The following is a 15,250-nucleotide window of genomic DNA, read 5'->3' as shown; positions in this document are numbered from 1 at the left end:
TCAAATGTTTCCAACTGCTTTAATTATTATGTACAGCATGCACTTGGCTGTGAGCAACAGCAAGACCCACTAAAATACAGCTCTAATATTTATTTTGCCTCTTAGTTCTTGGATAAAAGTATCAGCTGTGGCACAGGATATGGATAGTTTACAGTCAGAAAAGTCATGTCAGAAAAAGCATTAGCCTTGTGATGATGCAAAATGTCTGAATTGAAATGTTATCATCCATATTGTGACATGAGATGAGGATACAAGTGGGTGACTGGTTCCAGTTGGAAGTTCTAGGTCTTGCTAGGGGAAAAGAAAGTGGTTGTAAAATAAACTAATACTGATTAACTAAACCTAGAAGAAAAGGTAGAAGAGATAGATTCTGAATTTCATCTCTGAGGAGAATAATCAGCGATTACCTCTTTATCTGAGAATAGTGTTTTCTCTATAATTCTATGATAATTATGCAGTTGTTTAAAGCTGCAGAGGCATTATTACACACACTCACATAGTGTATATTGAATATAGTATAGTATATAATATAATATAATGACACACAGAGCCTAAAACAAGATCATTTGCAAGACAGAGCAGCAAGAAACATACAAAGAGAACATTCCAGTCATCAGGAATATGGGCCTCACTTCACTAGCATGCAACCTGTTTTTCCTTGCCAAATGGTAAGAGCCTAGGGAAAGAGCTGAGGTTGTTGCCAAATTCCCTGCAAACAAAACAAAACATAAAAAATGGCTGATTTCCAGAATGAGCTGTGCTATGACCAGCCAAAAAAAAACAAACAAGCAAACAAAGCCCCAAACAAATGGTAGTATCTCATTACCTGTTCTCCGTTTTAGTCAAGATGAGGCGGCCGTCACCAGAGGGAGGTCTAGTGGTTTTCTACGTCTCACATTCTCTGTGATCTTGTTGACTGGGCTTCCTATTTCAAATAGAGTTCATAAAATATGAGTGCATCCAATAGTTCTATCGGCACATGGAGGGGCAGGCTGTATCCAGGACATAATCCGATGTTTGTCTGATTGATGTGTATGCAGATGAGAGTGAGTGCATTCAGAACACAGAGGTGCCTAGACTCCAGCTCTCTATCACCTCATCTTATTTAGCAGGATCTCAATGTTATCCTTTGTGCTGTTGAGGGCATCATATTTAGCAGTACATAGGGAATTTACAATTCAAATATTTTACTCTCTTTTTGAACCTTGATAAAAAAAACGATTAAATGCAGAATAATCATTTTGCATGTTTATAATCTTGGTGAATTACCCTAGATAATTCCTAAAAACTCAAACAATACACATACAGTTTGAATTATTCTGCTGTTAAATTGAGATCTCACACAGAATTTTTCATTCATCCCTCTACAATTAATAATCTGCTGATTTCTGTTCACATGTCTGTGAGAGGATTGATTCACTTGTCACGAATGCCAATCTACATGTCCTCCCGAAGTTCAAATGCGTTGGCCGTGCTCTCCATTTGAAACCACATCCAGGTTGGGTCCGCTTTGATTTGCTGTTTTGCACATTATGAATTCTGCTGGAGATTTCCATGTCCACGTGTAAGCTAATACATGTATGGATACAAAACCTATGAACCTGAACACACAGCAATGTTTAAACAAATCCTGGATCAACACATCAAAGCCTCCGAGATGCGCCATAGGGGCTTTTTGATCATTGCAAATAATGTAGAAATCAATCTACATGGATGGTTGACTCAAATACTTTATACATTCTGTAATACCATATCACAGCAGTAGGTCTTAATAGTATGTTAATGTGAATTTGCATGCAATATGTATGCTAGTAAAGTATTTCTTCCAGTAAAAGAGAATGGAGATGAGATGCTGCCATTTACTCAAGAGAGTAATCAAAATACACTGAAAACTGATGAATTAGTCAAATGCTGTATTTTTACTCCTATTATTAAAGGAGTATTTTTCAATATCTGAAGAGCATTATGAAGTTTGTGTGATTTCTTTTGCCTGATCTTTTTTCCCCCCTATCCAGTTTCCTTCCTATTTATAACCCTTACTTTTAGGGACCCTGACTGCCGTTACCATTGGTTACCCGTAGGCTTGTACTGATAACGAAGGGAACATTCACAGGGATAGAACATGGAGCTGGTTTTGGAGAGTGAGGACTGCATTACTGTGCAATATGTTTAATGCCACAACCCAATAAGCATATTCTTTAACTGGCACAAAAAAATAAGAAGAAATAAACTAAGAAAAAGTAATAGAACAAACCACCCTCAAATGGTGTACCTATCATTTTCATTCTCCCTAATATAATGATGTAGAAGCATCACTAACCCTATGGACATATCTAGATACGTACTGTATATGCATAGTCACATTGGTACTCTGGTCCATTAGGTAGGGAAGTCGGCAAGACAAGTACTCTTGGGTTATGGCAATGACACAAAGTGAATACTAGCTATTTTCATTTTAGTTTTCTCATATTTGTTCTACATGAGCTAATTATTTATTTTCTCGGTTTTGTCAGGATGCTTTATAGAAATACAGAGTTTTATTATTATTATTATTACTATTACTTCTGGGACAGGCCTATTTGAGTTGAGATGGCATGAGCATAGCATCACTAATAGTAGATCAGTGCCAAAAATCATTTTTCTGTTTTCTTTATCTCCATACCTTTTTACTGTTTGATAGTGGATAGATTTGAATCATTCCATTGCAACTTACTGTTACAGTGCAACTTAGTGCAAGTAAGTAGTATTCAGGGTGGTATAACTGATGGTGTAACGTGCCAAAAACTACAACTGCCCACTTTTTCTACTTGGAAAATATGGTGTATGTGCAGAAGAAATGATATACCATTGTCATGTTAATAACCAAGTCAACAGAGGGGCCCTTTATCGGCCAGAGAGATAAGGCTTTGTGTTGCTTTAATAAGCCACTATCCTTGTATTGTCAATGTACTTTATCGTCTCTAATAGAAAATACCCACTCGCTCTCTGACTGGCCCTAAATTATCACCCATCTGTATTTATGAGCCAGGATTCATTCTTTCACATTCTCTACAGAGCCTTGCACCTTCATTAGGTTTCAACTCTCTCTCTCTCTCTCTCTCTCTCTCTCTCTCTCTTTCACACACACACTCACACACATATACACATACACACACACGCACGCACACACACACACACACACACACACACACACACACACACACACACACACACACACACACACACACACACACATTCCTTTCCTCTCTTCCATGCCATCTCTGCTGCTCTGTGTGAGCCTAGGGCAACAATGCAAGATGTCTGTGATCTGCGTCTGCCAAAGAAAGGAGGTTAATAATGTCTTTGAGGAAAGTCTCTGGAACCAACCCCGTTCAACTGATCTTTATCATGAGGGGCTTTAAGTAACACTGTAGAATTTGCATGCCGGTTTGTATCCAAGAGCACTTATTTTATTATGCCATAGCCAAGTTGTTGGATTCTGTTGCTCTAAGCGCTCTCTCAACCCTCTCCTTTCCCCTCTCTTTCTTGAAGTCTCTCTCAGTGTCTCTGTTCTCAAATTCTCACTTTGACTCAAGAGGATGTTCTTATTATGCTGTTGCGACTGCATACGAAAGTTAAATTAATTCAATTTAAAGTATGTTGTCATATCAACATGAACTTAATCCTAGCCCTGGGCCTAATTTACATCAGTATCAAAACATTTATTTTTCTAAAGCTGAAGCACCTGTTTCTCTGTATTTTGTGTAGTTCAGGCAGTTCCTCCACGTCTGCTTGTAGCACATTTCAGACAGTCCTCTAATGATTCTTCAGGTGCTCATGGTTCCAGTGTGTGTGTGTGTGTGTGTGTGTGTGTGTGTGTGTGTGTGTGTGTCTGTGTGTGTGTGTGTGTGTGTGTGTGTGTGTCTGTGTGTGTGTGTCTGTGTGTGTGTGGTGCTCATGGTTCTAGTGTGTGTGTGTCTGTGTGTGTGTGTGTCTGTGTGTGTGTGTGTGTGTGTGTGTGTGTGTGTGTGTGTGTGTGTGTGTGTGTGTGTGTGTGTGTCTGTGTGGTGCTCATGGTTCTCTAATGCCCAGCGCAGAGGCAGTATATCTCCACCTCTCTAATCCTTCCTCCTCCCCTCACCTCCCCTCCCCTCAGCCCTCCTCTCGTTCTAATGACGCACATGAACAAAATCACCCAGAATAGAATATTATGGAACTGCATCTACCTCCCACTGCACTCCAGGTTTGATTTAACCACCAGGGCATAGATGGTCATGTAGAATACTTGAGCAACTTAACATACTGCTGAAGTGCTCAGAATTTCAGCTGAAGATTTGTATTTGTCACATTTATGCATTACTGATTCCCATCTATGCTGCAGCCTTACATTACCTTATAGTGTTGTATGGACATTATGATTCACAGTGTTCAAAAATAACTTCAGGTACTACATCAGTATGGCTTGGACACATCTGTGGGGTTCAGTCAATACTAGTGTATGTGTACAGTTTTACCAAAGGGATACATTTGGAGTCATCAACTAAGCCTGTATTTCTGTTTGATCTAAGCAATCGAAAAAGTCTGTTTTCCTTCTGACCAGAGGACTAGACCATACTGTGGATGGAACGAGCAGTTATGTAGCAGCCGTGGCAGTAGGGACCTAATCTGAAACAGCGCGCTGAGCATCAACATTGTCACTTCCTTTATCAGCATGGGATCACTCTCTCTCATATCTGCTTATCAGAAGCCACCTGAAAGCCAGTGCTATTTGGACGAAAGCACAGTGTGCTGCTGAACTGAACTGCGGCTTTCACAGCACAGCACAAATGCATGATGGATGATCAAGACACCGCTGCATACTTCATTCAAAGTAGTATTTCCATGTTACAGCACTTGCACAAGATTGTGAAAAAGACTCATTCTAAACTGAGACTGCAGTCTGTGGAATAGGATGGTGAAAACATCAGAGGCCCTTTTCAACCTCTGACCTATTTGCAAGTCAACAGTTTGTGACACATGTATTTTTCTTCACATACTTGTTTAATATTAAGTTTTGTTTTTATTTTGTACCAAATAGTTCTTTTGTATCAGGTAATCTCATTTTCTCATGTATTCCTCTGCCTGTTGTTTCTGCCCCTCTGTGCTCTATGAGTAGTCTTGTTTTAATCTGGGTCAGTTTAAGTAGAGAGTTCCCCAGCATTTACCAGACTGAGGGGAAACGCTATTCTTAGCACACAGCAGTTCTGGGGTTGTCCTCTTTTTATTGCAGTGGTAGAATATGAATATTGCAAACAGCGCTGCCTTTATCGGGGCTGAATTTGCACTGTTTTTCCACATGAAAGCGTGTGTCAGTTGTCATTTTGTATATGTGGCGATGTGTGCGTGTGTATGTGTGTGCGTGACCACTTTATACGTCAGCATTATAATAAAAAAATCATGAATCTTTCATTATGTTATGTTATTTTCCCCCTTTTGGTATGAGTAATACAGGCTATAAATGGCATATTGTGACAGCCCTGCTTAGAATTGAATAACATGGTACTAGTAAGTGTCTGTGTGTGTGTGTGTGTGTGTGTGTGTGTGTGTGTGTTTTCTTATCTCTGGCACAGTGTAACTTGATGCAGAAGGTTACGAGAAAGCCTATTATATTTGATGAGATCAATTTAATTTAGCAGTAGACTCATATATTAATGCATACCACTAAAATATACAGTATGCTTATCAAAACAAAATGTCAAAAAGTTATTTACCCCTTACTTACCAGCTCTCTTCCTCACTATCCTTCCTGAAGCCCCGGGTCAAGCAGCTTAATTGACTCTGCTTATCTCCAATGCTTTTGTAGCCCACCCCCTTATTACCTGATTGCTTCACCTCACTTGCGCAGCATCAATATTTTAGTCAGAGATTAATTTCTCGACTGAATTTAAGCATTGGAAAGTTCTCAGCAATCAGATAACATTTATAAAGTAATACTTGACCTGGAGGGGGTGGGCCTGGCCATTATCAATCCAGAGCTCATCAAATGTATTTCAGCGTTGCCTCGCCTAATAATCCACCAATCTCCTCATCCATCAATTGAATCCAAAGTGCCATCCCGGCCTTCAGCTTATTGCACTCAAAATGGGAGACTCAGCATTCATAGAGGAACCTCACTGCCCACGCCCGCCTGCATGTGTCAACACATAGCCATGCTCTCATATTCCAGTATGCAAGCAGCATTCAGCAGTAATCCCTCAATAAGAGGTAGTGCAGTCAATCTTTGGAGAGTGGATTGAAGGTTACCTTAAAAATGTCTATGTATCGCATGTTACATTTCTATACTGGAGGTTTATTTTTTAGTGGTAACCAATGTTATCAAGTACCACAGTCACATCGATCTTTTCAGTATGGTTGTCTAAGGCGATACATTATATTAAATAACAAATTGATTTCCTCCTATGTCTGTGTGCCTATTTTATATGTTTTGATTTAATTAAATTTAAGTTTGAATGTATTGCCCGACTGGTATAGTAGCATAAAACACATGTAAAAAACTGTGATCTCACAATCATTATCATTTCATTACAAAATAAACAGAACCAGATGTTATTTCAGTGTAGGCTAATTATAGCCTACTTTCATGCCCCTTGTAAAGGATGATCATTAATTAATGGATGACACTGTCATTTTAACAATTATTACCTTTTGTTTGCAGCAGTGATGAACCTCCCTGTCAAGTCAGTAGAGAAACCTATACAGGGAGCTGCACTTGCAAGCGCCATTCAACAGGCTCCGATGTTGGCCTTCATGGACGCCCTGACAATCACAGCAAGGTCAGTCCCAGAAGGCAGATGGATTTCGGAAGATCTGGTAGAGCTCATCAAAGTAGCCAGTGTTCCAGACCGCGTTCAGGACCGCATTTGGACCGCAAGACACTGAGAAGCCTGTAAAGAGCCTGTGGAGGAGGTCCAGAGCTGAACTGAATGCCAAGGCAGGCCCGGCCCCATGATGAAGGGACTGGAGGGCCACAGCAGGATGAAGGGACTGGAGGGCCACAGCAGTGGAACAGCAGGATGAAGAGACTGAAGGGCCACAGCAGTATAACAGCAGGATGAAGGGACTGAAGGGACTGAAGGGCCACAGCAGTAGAACAGCAGGATGAAGGGACTGAAGGGACTGAAGGGCCACAGCAGTATAACAGCAGGATGAAGGGACTGAAGGGACTGAAGGGACTGGAGGGCCACAGCAGTAGAACAGCAGGATGAAGGGACTGAAGGGACTGAAGGGCCACAGCAGTATAACAGCAGGATAAAGGGACTGGAGGGCCACAGCAGTAGAACAGCAGGATGAAGAGACTGAAGGGCCACATCAGTAGAACAGCAGGATGAAGGGACTGAAGGGACTGAAGGGCCACAGCAGTAGAACAGCAGGATGAAGAGACTGAAGGGCCACATCAGTAGAACAGCAGGATGAAGGGACTGAAGGGACTGAAGGGCCACAGCAGTAGAACAGCAGGATGAAGGGACTGAAGGGCCACAGCAGTAGAACAGCAGGTTATCATCCTGCTATGCTCATTTCTGGCTTTTCTTTCATCCTGCGGTTGGCAATGTAGTGGCGTTTTGACAAGATGCAGAAATGCCCTACCTTACCTTTTCCATGCGTTTGTGCATTATGGCCTTAATATGAAATAGAAATATTTGTGGCAGATTGCCAGGCCACTACCTAAAATTGGTCTGGTGGTAAGTTTAATGAAATTCATTGATTTAACCGTGCAATAGCCTCTGAAAGGCTAAATAACAAAAAACACAAGACTACTGTTTCAAAATCAAATAATACATTTATTTCACAGCAGTGGTGAAGCCAGTATTAAAGTGTCCTCACAACAATTTAGACAATCGAGCACAAACATAGGTCTATTTACTGAACATACTTGCATTTATGAACGATTCTAACCACTGAGAGATGACTGCTAAAATCTAAAAAATAATAGCGTAAGTTATAATAAAAAAAGAGCTGGGGGGTAACCTTGATTGACGCTGGGGTAATATCTTCTGCGGGTGGTGGAGCTAGCAAACGTTCAGGCTCAGCAATATCATTGCTTCTGCTGTGGATACTAGTCTCGGCTGGGGTCTTGGGGCAGAGTTTTGTTACCAAGTAAATAGCTTGAGTTTTTTTATCACATCACATACAGGTAGAGATTTAAATCGAATAAATACATCTCTTGATAATGCACATCACACAGCGCTGTCTGAGGTTCTGAAATAACAGCAGCATGTTTCTGAACTATGACATGTTTCTATGTTTCATTGCTGTTTGTGCAGTTGGGAAAGAGACTGGATCAGATAACAAGCTGGAAATACTTTATGGGGATAAACTTCACAGAAGGTTTTACATTTCTGTCATTTCTATGACACTAGAATGTCGGCCAATGTGCTTTTTTCCTATAGGGTATATTAAACTTAAACTGGGGGGGGGTATAAAATATCGTGTGAAGGGGATGATCAACCAAGCCGAGGTGTGGCTAAGAGATCTGTAGCTAAGAGTTCTTATGTAATCCTTCTGAGACCCCTATGGTCACTGTGTAAGGGTCTCCCTCGTCTGTCTCAACAGCAGAGGGTTTGGAAAGAAAAATCAACAACTTCTTGAGGAGGTTGCTGTCTGTCCCCAAAGGCTTTTGTTCTATCAGCTTGTACAGTTCAGGGAGCAGGCTGCAGCTGCCAATGACGTCAGTGGTGGATGAGGACAAGATGGCAAAAGACATGTTAGCTATGATGCTGAGGCATAGTGGAGACCAGGCTGTCCGGCAGATATCAGCATCCGGACAGGATGCAAGTGAACAGCTGGAAGTGCAGATAGATAGAACAGATAGGCCGAAGAGCGGCTACAGTATGCTGACATCGTGGGGACAGTGACTCAAGGGAGGCTTGGCCTGGGCCGCATCAACAGAGCAAGCTGGAGGGACGCAAAGCCAAATGAGTGGCGAAGTATGGTGCAGAAGTATGGTGCAGACGTATGGGGCAGAAGTATGGGGCAGAAGTATGGTGCAGAAGTATAGTGCAGAAGTATGGTGCAGAAGGAGGTCAGACCAGCCAGGGTGGTGGCCATGAGGCAGATTGGACAGTATGAAAGGAAGATCATTGGGATGGAAGGATATCTGGAACATGGAGGGGCATCTGATCAAGTTTTTCCTCTGTTCCATCTATGTTGTCCAACCAATACCAACAAATCTCAAAAGGTGGAAACTAACTGGCAATCCCTGCCTGGAACACAACCTCTCCGCATGCCACACCAGCCTGAGGGACGGGAGATTCAGATGGTAGTATGATCAGGTGCTGGACGGATGAGAGAAGGAGAGGAAGCAAAAGACCACCATTTACATTTAGCAGACGCTTTTATCCAAAGCGACATACATATGTGCGACTTACAATGTATACACATTTTACATTTTACATTTACACTGATGGCACACTGCACATCAGGAGCAATTAGGGGTTCAGTGTCTTGCTCAAGGACGCTTCGACAGGGAGTCGAACTAGCAACCTTCTGATTACTAAACGACTTCTCTACCTCCTGTACCACTGACGACCACCAAGCCCCAAGCCAAAGGCCTTCACTTCAACAGCTTGCTCGGGCCGGGAGATAAGGCAGGGACGGAGGCTGGTAGTACAGGGGCCCTTGTTACGGCAAACGACATTGTACTCTGGTCAAGAATTACAAAGCAGGTGGCCCTCCTGGAGCTGACGGTACCCTGGCAAGGAAAGGATTGACGATGCGCACAAACGCAAGCCGAGAAAAACATTAGTCCCTCAACCTTGAAAGCCAGCAGAGGGGATGGAGAACATGGAACATCTCGGTGAAAGCTGGTTACAGGGGTTTCCCAGGGCAGTCACTCTGGAGAGCATTGAGTGTCCTCAGGGACAGCTGGGTGAGAGGGTCTGCCGGCAGGCATGAGATTGGGGTCGCAACCATTACCAGGTGGGCTGAGACAGCATCCAGATGGGGGGGCTATGAAGTCACAAAGATCTGAACCCGAGGTTCTGCCCTTGGATGGTGGAAGAGTAATCAAAGAGAGCTATTTTATGCCAACCACCTCACATAAGGTGCAGGAGGTAACTCCAGCCAGGTGAGGTGGTAGTGATATGACATTAAATAAAGACACATGCAGGTAATAACAAGAGTAAATAGACAGCACCTGTGGTTTGTAGAAACATTTTCTACATTTGCAGCAAAAAAAAAAAAATCACAACATCTCTGTAGGAAGTTAACTGACTTGACCTTAGCCTTAGTCAACCATCTGACCCTGAAGTTATGTGAAGTAACTTGGCGCTGATTGGCAGCCACGCTTCTGTCAGTCTGCCCCAGGGCAGCTGTGGCTACTGAGGTAGCTTACCACCACCGGTATGACTGTGTGTGTATGACTACTGGACTCTGGACTCTGTAAAGCGACTTCGGGTATATAGAGAATCGCTATATAAAATTGAATTGATTGATTGATTGATTGAAGTACTCACAGTAAGGATTGTTCACGAAACCAATTAGTTTGAACAAATAACACACACGACAGCTTTAATATTCTGTTCTTTTTTTTACTGATTAGTTTTGAACAGATATGGTGTTTATATAAGTCCCTATATGGCCTTCCAACCATGCATGAGGTGATTATCATGGATCGGAACGTTGCAGTTGTGGGATGAACATTAGGCATATATACTTAGTCATCCCCTTTTTCACATTTAATTGAGTAATTCGTCTTACTTTTAAAGAGTGTTTTGTGTTGCAACAGTTCTTTCCGCCATGACATTACTGATCTGAAGACATGTCATAATCCTTTCGAGCTAATTCATTTACATGATGAAGTACAACTCTCGATCATCACAATGCATAGATAAAATACACGGTCTTGTTGTATTACACAATCACATGTGTCAACAACTGCATAACAACATATCAACACATGAGCATTAACATATCAGTCAATCTGCGATTGGATTTCATACCTACAGTTCCCTTCATCTTGCCAATTTCACTGAATGTAGTTTGAGAACATTCTGGTTTGGAGCAAAGAGAGCACATTTTTTTTCCTGACCTCATTATCTGCTCATGAATGTATCTCTGATTGTTTACTCATCTCTATTCAAGAGATTCCATGTTCTCTAACTTTTTCCTATTTTGCTTGATAGATCTGTTCTTTTGAAATGAGCCTCAAGCCTTCTTGCCTGAGCAGCTGGGGTATAAAAATACTTCTTCTGATATTCAGCTGACAAAGCAGATGAATAAAATGACTTTATAAAGATGAATAAAATGACTTTATAAATGGATCTGATGTAACCACACACTCATACACCACTCACCCTCTATGATCTGAACACCGAGCATTAGGCTGAGATTTAGGATGTGGACGACATTTCTATTATTTTATTTGTATTACATTGTTTTTTTATTATTTAAGTTTAAAATGAATGGAACCCAAACCCCTAACTTCTACTACTTGTGTGATTGAACAACTAGAACAACAGCAGAAGCGCATCAGCATTTAGCACATTCAGCAAAAAAAATATACAATCCAACCTTTTTGCTGCGAAGACACTTAAGATGGCCACTCTTGCAAACACTGCTGTCTGCAGGGGATTTCTGCAATACAAGTGAAGTGATCCATAGGGAGGATGGCTTAGTATGGCTTCCTTCCTTCACAGATATTTTCTCACACAGCATGATTCTCTTTTCTCCATTCTTTCCAGGAGAGAAGGGATGGGTGTGTGTGTGTGTGTGCACTCATTCATGCCTGCAATGGGAGGACTGGTGATGGCTGGCCCTAATGGGAACCGTGTGCTGATGGAGGGTATATACTGTGGTCAGGCAAAGACAGGAATCAAGAGATGTGCAGAGACAATTAAGGCCGGGAGATGCACAGAGATAGCCAGAAACCTTGAGAGAATCTACATAGTGAATGTGAAACCTACAGGCTCAAACATTGACAGTATCCCCATGAGAATTGTATTATTAGCCGGGCTCATTATATGGTACGTCCACACAGATAAGTAAGGGTGCAGAGGGTGCAGAGGGCGGTGCGCTCTCTCTCTCAATCTTTCAGGCAAGCATACGCTGCTCCAGCTGTAGATCATTACTGCCCAGTGAGCACAGAGACCTAATGCTCAGGTGTCATAATCATTACATATGACAATATCATAAGAGTAAACATCTAGAATCATGAGGAAATAATTGGACCTAGACACCTTTAAGTGCAGGCCTACATGTTGTGGTCTTGGCAGACGTGTCATCAGCTGATTTACTAGTTCCATTTATTATTTTGACTGAATACCTATGGCTTGTTCATTTATTATTTTGACTGAATACCTATGGCTTGTTCATTTATTGTTTTGACTGAATACCTATGGCTTGTTCATTTCAGTAGCATGCTTGCCGTGCAGGCCTGTACCCTATCCATCTGCTAAATGACCTGTGGGGAACTAATTGGAATAGCTCTGCTTTACATCTTAATTATATACAAAAGCTGATATTTTTCATTGTTTAATTTATAACCAAAAGCATTAGTTCAAAGATGATATATCGTATTTGTGGAATGTACTGTAATCAACCCATATGAATATATATCTTGCAAAACTCTCTAGTATTCTCCAATCTTTCCAAAGAGAGGGAACATGGGGGACATGTCATGAACTGGAATGAATTAGAATGAATTTAGAATTTAGAATTAGAATGAATTTAGAATTTAGAATTAGAATGAATGAATTAGAATGAATTTCTCCCTCTTAGAAAGCGAGGATGAAGTACAATTCCTAAAATAGAGTGAAGCCAGTGTGTGCCAGTCCTCTTGATTCAGGCGTAGATTATTCTTCCTTTTCTGTTGACAGTAAAACATGCAAGCAAATGACTTGCTATTTCATTCTTTTGAGGTCATTTTAAAGCACAATAATGAACGGGGGTCAATGTATTAAAGCCTGTAGTCATCGTAGAAGTACCGGTTCATGAAGAGCAATTTGCATGTTCATGCATAAATACCCTGAGGAGGAGGAGGAGGAGGAGGAGGAGGAGGGGGGCTTGTGCCTAATATAATCAGCTAACTGTTTACTAGATGTAGATCAAGAGTGGGCTATCAAGGTTTGGGTTCTGACTTTGATCGTTTATGTTGTGATGACTGTGCCTGATCCCTCAGTCTGTCTCTTTGGCCACGCCACTGCCTTTACTGTCACAGCCTTTACTGTCACAGCCTTTACTGTGCCACTGCCTCCACTGCCTTTACTGTGCCACAGCCTTTACTGTGCCACAGCCTTTACTGTGCCACTGCCTTCACTGTGCCACTGCCTTTACTGTGCCACAGCCTTTACTGCCTTTACTGTGCCACAGCCTTCACTGTGCCACTGCCTTTACTGTGCCACAGCCTTCACTGTGCCACTGCCTTTACTATGCCACTGCCTTTACTATGCCACTGCCTTTACTGTGCCACTGCCTTTACTGTCACAGCCTTTACTGTGCCACAGCCTTTACTGTCACAGCCTTTACTGTGTCACAGCCTTCACTGTGCCACAGCCTTCACTGTGCCACTGCCTTTACTGTGCCACAGCCTTTACTGTGCCACTGCCTTTACTGCCTTTACTGTGCCACAGCCTTTACTGTGCCACAGCCTTTACTGTGCCACTGCCTTCACTGTGCCACAGCCTTTACTGCCTTCACTGTGCCACTGCCTTTACTGTGCCACTGCCTTTACTGTGCCACTGCCTTTACTGTGCCACTGCCTTTACTGTGCCACTGCCTTTACTGTGCCACTGCCTTCACTGTGCCACTGCCTTCACTGTCACAGCCTTTACTGTGCCACAGCCTTTACTGTCACAGCCTTCACAGCCTTCACTGCCTTCAACACACACACACACACACACACACACACACACACACACACACACACACACACACACACACACACACACACACACACACACACACACACACACACACACACACACACACACTGCCTTCACAGTCTTCACTGTGCCACAGCTCTGCTACTCCTTGGAGCGCTGTAGCACAGCCGGCACATGGGACAGCCCCACCCCCGTGTGTGGCCTTATATAGTACTCATACACCCCACCATGTACAGCAGGGGTAAGTGTGGCCTTATATAGTACTCATACACCCCACCATGTAGAGAAGGGTACTTTATATAGTATATATATAGTATATCTTTCACCTTATATAGTACTCATACAGGGACATGTACAGCAGGGGTAAGTGTGGCCTTATATAGTACTCATATAGAGACATGAGCAGTGTGGCCTTATATAGTACTCATATAGAGACCAGGGTAAGTGTGGCCTTATATAGTACTCATACAGGGACATGAGCAGGGTAAGTGTGGCCTTATATAGTACTCATACAGGGACATGAGCAGGGTTAGTGTGGCCTTATATAGTACTCATATAGAGACATGTAGAGCAGGAAAGAGTGGTCTGTTCATCAAGGGCAGATGTGAGGAAAATGAGATGATAACTAGTGATTTTATTTAAAAAGGGGGTGTTTAATCACATAGTGTCTTTAATCACATCGTGATCTATGTGGCACTGTTCTAGTCATCAAAGAAATGACAATCAGAGGACTATGCTGGGACCACATGCTTTGAGTCTCAAGGTGACACTATATGATATCGCAGAGCTTTTCTGTTATGGCATCACCAGTCCCTCTTTGAACATCTTAGTCGGGGAAACATGAGGTGGACACATAGTGGATGCATGACATGTTTGAAATCCTGAAAAGTGTACAGATGTCCATATATTGATTGTATTTTCTTGAAGGATTCATGCATGTCTGCCAAACTGAGTCTGACTTTGAGGAGATTGTTGTGCCCTTCAGTGTGGGGAAGAGAAAAGCAGACTAGGCAAAGCCCTCTCTGGTGGCCTGAGAAAAACTGTAGACACCCTCCATTTGGGAGAGGAGGGTCCATTTGAAAAAAAGGCTGATGTGCTTACTGTACCGCTGAGTGCTCACATCACATTAGCGTCTCAGAGGCTTGGTGGAGTGGGAGATATACAGACAGGCAAGCTGTCTAGAAACAAGACGTAGTGGGACAGGGAGTGGGCGCTAAGGGTAGTATTGAGTTCACAAGGTTGTGTGCCTCGTGTCAATGGGAGACAGGAGGGCTTAATGACTACAGAAATACATTATGATTTGGTCTCTTAACTGCTGAAAACACAACTTCAAATCAGTTTGAGAGCTGTCATTAATAAAGAAAATACAAATACGGCCCTAGAGAAACACAAGTGCAACCTAAGCATTAAGCAAT

Source organism: Clupea harengus, chromosome 16, assembly GCF_900700415.2.
Source record: "Clupea harengus chromosome 16, Ch_v2.0.2, whole genome shotgun sequence".
Lineage (NCBI taxonomy): Eukaryota > Metazoa > Chordata > Actinopteri > Clupeiformes > Clupeidae > Clupea > Clupea harengus.
Note: the sequence above shows the minus strand (reverse complement) of the source record.